This window comes from Crinia signifera, chromosome 4, assembly GCF_055691185.1.
Source record: "Crinia signifera chromosome 4, ASM5569118v1, whole genome shotgun sequence".
Classification (NCBI taxonomy): Eukaryota; Metazoa; Chordata; class Amphibia; order Anura; family Myobatrachidae; genus Crinia; species Crinia signifera.
This window is the reverse complement of record NC_139220.1, coordinates 272,055,651-272,061,650: the sequence shown is the minus strand read 5'-3', so window position 1 is coordinate 272,061,650 and position 6,000 is coordinate 272,055,651.

The window sequence follows — 6,000 nt, the reverse complement described above, 5'->3', positions numbered from 1 at the left end:
CACATGGCCACCCAGCACTGAGTGTTAAGACTTTTTTTACCAAAAAAGATACCTTTGCCTTACCCACTGTATTTTTTTTTATTTCCTCAGATGAAAAGAGACTTAAAGAAAAACATTTAGCTGATATTGAAGAGGTGAAACAAAGAACTGCAAAAGTACTAAAAGGCATTAATGATGATGAGTTTACATTTTTTTTGGAAAACATATTTGGACAAATGCAGTGGCGGCTCTTACCGTTCTGGAGGAGGGGGGCTGACGCAATGCGCCCCCCTCTTCCCATGCTGCTGCCACCGCTGTGTTCCCCGTCCACCGGTCCCCTGCAGGGGCCAGCGCATGCGCAGTAACTTCATACATACTGCGCATGCACTGGCCCAAGCCTCCATGTTCTGCCTTTGCAGGAGCCCCCGTTGGCTTAATCAGGTTACTGTTTTGGGGGCTGCTGTACATTTGCGCACAGAGAGGCATCCCGGAGGGAGGGAACACCTCCCAATGGTACTGCCTTGAGTGACTGGCAGGTCGGACTTCCAATAGGAAGTCACTGCCAGTCACATTGAAACCAGAGCAGTCTCACAGACTGCATCTGGCAACACTTTAGGCAGAGAGTGGCGGATTTTACCTGCAGCCCTGAGGTAAAAACCACCACTGGACAAATGTATTGATTCAAGCGAAGATATCTTTGAGGGTGACTGAAGTTTCAAATTGTACAAATAAATACACTATTTATATGGTGGAAGGACCTGTTCTTGATACTGCTTGGCTTTGTCAAAGGTCTTTGTTGAGACCGAAACGTTAGCCCTGTCATGTAAGCAACAATAAATCGTTTTTTCTTCACATTTATTCAGCGATTGGTGAGTGCCCTCTTTTTTGTTCTCTCTCTCTCTCTCTCTCTCTCTCTCTCTCTCTCTCTCTCTATATATATATATATATATATATATATATATATATATTTGCCACGAATAAGACAGCACACTCCTCCTTAACTTCACCTGCCGGGGTGTCTCAGACCAGAAGGCAAACCCAAACGGGAATTCCCACAGATCCAATATATTTAAAAAATAGACGCACTCACCGGACTTCTTTTTTCATGCTTTGTGGATTTTAATATACATACCACAGCAACAATTCACAACAGTGGGTAGGATGGTCAACGTTTCGGCCTTATACAAGGCCTTTTTCAAGACCCCCTCTCCTGTCTCCACCAGTGTGCAACTAAATCTAAGACAGTGTGAGCCTTATATGCCCCTAAGGGTACCTCCCCTTTGCATAATTAACAAGGGACTTATTACCAATCGAATCAAATAATGTGCACCTGCACCAGTAGTCACACCTGATGATCATATGTCCACTTACCCTATGAACGCTGCCACCTCCAAACGTATGCATCGACAGGGAGTGCATCAGTGGACATTGCAGATCCGGCGTGCGTGTCACTAGCCGGTCTGCGTTCCACTCGGCGGATGTGTCTGACGGCGTCACTTCCGCCCGCCGCTATGTCCGTTGGGAACACTATGCTGTATATTGTAGCTCCGGCATGCGTTCCACCAACCGGTCTGCGTTTCACCGGGCGGATATGACTTACGACGTCATCTCTGCCTGTTCCTTATGTTGCAGAGCACTTTAGCGTTCCACCAGGCGGATGTGACCACCGAAGTCACATCCGTCCATCGCCACGCTCGTTGACGCCCCTTCGAGTGTCAGAAACCAAGTCCTGCGTGTCACACAGCGATCTGCGTTCCACGCACCAGGAAGTGTCTCATAACCCGTCCATACAGACGGGGAGACCTCAATCAGACATATGATCAAATGCGACAAAGCACAGGGGCTACATATACAACTAATATCTATCTTGTATTACTATAGGCGCCCCTTTTGAGCACACATGGCCCACACTATCAACTATACAACACCCATATTAAAAACAGTTACATTTTTATTATTTTTTAATTTTTTATAAAAAATAGAATTTAACCAGGCGCTTGTGTACACTGCCTATATTACCCATGTGTAGCCCAACAAGCCTGATGGGTATATCACTATGGGCAAAAAGCTACTACTGGTGCAGGTGCACATTATTTGATTCGATTGGTAATAAGTCCCTTGTTAATTATGCAAAGGGGAGGTACCCTTAGGGGCATATAAGGCTCACACTGTCTTAGGTTTAGTTGCACACTGGTGGAGACAGGAGAGGGGGTCTTGAAAAAGGCCTTGTATAAGGCCGAAACGTTGACCATCCTACCCACTGTTATGTGAATTGTTGCTGTGGTATGTATATTAAAATCCACAAAGCATGAAAAAAGAAGTCCGGTGAGTGCGTCTATTTTCTAAATATATTATATATATATATATATATATATATATATTTTTTTTTTTTTTTTTCAAAACAAAACAGGCGGCATGTATATAGATAGATAGATAGATAAATTCCTTTTTCTTTAGGGTACCCCGTTGTATCTAGAGATGTAAGGTGTAAGGTGGTTCTGTTGGATATATAGGGACAGAAGCTGACGTATAGGCATGAGGGGTTCTGAGACATACTGTATAACAGGGCATGTTTGGGCCCCAATACATACAAAGAGGGTTGAGGGGCTCTGAGATATATAAAGAGGCATGAGAGTGCTCTCTGATAAATTGTTAGATAATTTAAGGTACTGTACGTAAAGGTTTTATCTGAGTCTAGTTAGTTTCAGGGGCAGATGTATTAAGCCTGGTAAAGCGATAAAGTGGAAAGTGATAAAGCACCAGCCAATCAACTTCTAGCTGTTAAGTTACAAAATGGGTTTGAAAAATGACAGTAAGGTGTTGATTGGCTGCAGCATTATCACCTTCCATGTTATCCATTTACCAGGCTAAATACATCTGTCCCTTTATTTGCTTTATGATTTTTTTTAAAGATATAGACAGTGAACACACTCTCTTGTATAAAGTATACTGGAATTGTACCTTCACTATAATGTTAATTTAGAATAAAGTATATATATATATATATTTATATATATATATATATATATAATTGTCCTTCGGTCCCGGCACTCCTCCTGGACAACTAAGTATATTGCTCCTGGTGCTTAGTACAGCTCCAATATTTGTTTGCAGAAATAAGTGTCACTCAGGAGTCTTGATTCAAAGCGGTGAAACGGGTATGCTTTATTCCTATTCCGTCCTCCGGAGTGACGTCCAACTGTGTGGGAGAATCAAGCGGCGTCTGTGTGCAGAGGACGGTGATCGGGCGCTGGACGTTTGTTTTACCGTGTACCTGTGAATACCGCATGCTGTGACCTTCCCTATGCTGGCAAGCTGTTGATTTTAAACCTTCATGTATGTGAGCCTATACATCCAGTAAAAGAACTGTTATACTTTTGCTCATTGTGCGCTTTTCTCATTTCTTTTGAGATATATATATATATATTTGGACGCAAGACATATAATCGCATCGCATCGCATCGCATGCCATACACCCGATGCACTGCGATGCGATTTAAAATTGTATAAGCCCCCTATACGATGTTTAATTGTATAAGCACCTAATGGGGGCTTACAATGTTAAATGCACCCCCATGCCACCCCCACTAGGGTAGTACGCGTCCTACGACCTTTTCATACCCCCACTATCCACGTCGGCGTGGAGTTGATTTTATATAGTTTGGCGAGCGCAGCAAGCCACCGAGCCCGAAGCGTGGCGAGCAGACGCGTATTACTTTACATGTATTCCGCGTCCGCTCGCCACGCTTCGGGCTCGGTGGCTCCCTGCGCTCTCCACACTATTTAAAATCAACTCCACGCCGACGTGGAGAGTGGGGGTATGAAAAGGTCGTAGGATGCGTACCGCCGCCCCTCGCGGGCTCGCTGCGCTCGCCATGCTTCGGGTTCACGTTCATAGTGGGGGTGGCGTGGGGTGCATTTAACATTGTAAGCCCCCATTAGGGTGCTTATACAATTTTAAATTGAATACAATTGTATATGCGATACAATGGCATACAATTCGATGGTATACAATTTAAAATTGTATAACATCGGCTGCCATCGCATCGCATCGCATACCATCGCATGCCTTATGGTCTGCGATGCGATGGGCGCCGTGCTAGTACACATATATATATACCATATATATATATTCATATGGTGGAAATTTACAGTACTAAGATGGGAGTTCTATTTCAGATGGGATGTCGCTATGGGCAACCCATCAGATACTATCTATTATCTTCTAGAAGGTGATAAATAATATACAAAGCAAATTTTGCTCGGTCGCCCAAAAGCAACATCCCATGTGAAATTGAACTCCCCACTTAGTAAATTTCCCCCAGTATAGCTCTATGGTGTCATTGAATAATAATGGAGAAGTACCCATGGAAGCTTAAACCAAATTTTGACAGACAAATGTACAAAATTTCACATTAAAATGCAAAATATAGTAATTATTCCAAGTCCTAGTTTCTAAATTTTGCCATAGGGAAAAAAAAAAATTCAACCAATTGAATTCAAACAATCAGAGGAGTACAACATTTTAATATTCTAAATTGAACTGAATATAAATATGAATCAAAAGTTAATTGAGAGGACAGGTTACATTTGACCACATACAGTATACATTAATCTTTGTAGGTGGAGGCTGATCATAAAGTTTGGTAGGAAATGTTTTTTAATGATATCTAGCCTGCGGTATGAAGTGTATAGAATAATATGTTATATATTTAGTTAGTGAGAAGTGCCTAACCCAATATATACCCCATAGCAATTTGCACAGAAATATAGAAAATGACTTGAACAAATGTTTTAGCAACTTTAAATTTGGCAGAGATCCCAGATTGTCGCCATAGCAACTGCTCAAAAGGAACTGCATTATATCTAAAAACATGTGCATTAATTAGGTATGTATGACCTATTTTCATATTCCTAAGTTTTTGGATACTTTTGATCATGATTAGAGTCATAGGTAAATGCAGGAGGGGTTTCCAGTTGTCCATAACCCATACATTGGCCTGACCATTGGCTTGAATCATGAACACAATATCAGTATAATATAATACAATTGTACTAGAGCTGCAATCGCAACATACCTTATAAGGGACACAATGCTGATGCATATTCCCAGGGCAGCAATGTGTATAATCTGAGTGCTAACTAACTAAGCACACCAGACCAGAAAGACCAGAGAGCAACTGCCAACAAGAAAAACAGGTGCATTTACATGAGGTGGGAGAATGTGTGCTCAGAAATCTGAGTTCTGTTTCCTACTGGTAATTAATTTTATTTATATTTATTATAGAAAATTTTCCTTTTCCTAACCACTTATGTTATTTATGAAATATATATTGTTGACATAGAAGTTCATTTTTAAAGATTCTTTTCCCTACAGCCAATACTATAGATGAGATATTCTCAAACTTGGTGTTGAGGGACCCCAAACAGTGCATTGTATAGATCTCATCAGTATTACAATTAACTAATTTGCACAACACGTGGATTTCTTAAAATGTGTAATCTAATAAATGGGTAAAATTATTTTTGTATCTGTGTATAATATATGCTACTGCTGGGCCAACTAGTATACCTGCAAAACATGCACTACTATACAATTGATAGTGATAAGTATGCTGTATTACAGACACTATCCAGTGTATAAGGAGACCCATGTATTCATACTGTGCATGTCCTGGGCCAGTACAACCTTTTTCTACCACTCTATCAGACTCCCAAACTTTCTCCACATAGTTTCTGACATGGTGCCCACATCTAGAAAAAAAGCATTCAGTTCAGCCTAGTTGGCCTTATACCCCTTTCAGACATACTACCCGGGATTTTAGCCCCTTCATGGGCTGGTTACAAACATTTGTTAATCCCTCCACACAGAGGCGGAACTACCAATGGTGCAGCAGGTGCATTGCATCGGGCCCCAGAGGACTAAGAGGCCTACTGCTCCCTCCAACTGCTGTGTGGCATATTGTGAAATTGGGTTGGAGTGGAGGGGGGGACCCATAGGATATTTTTGCACCTGGGCCA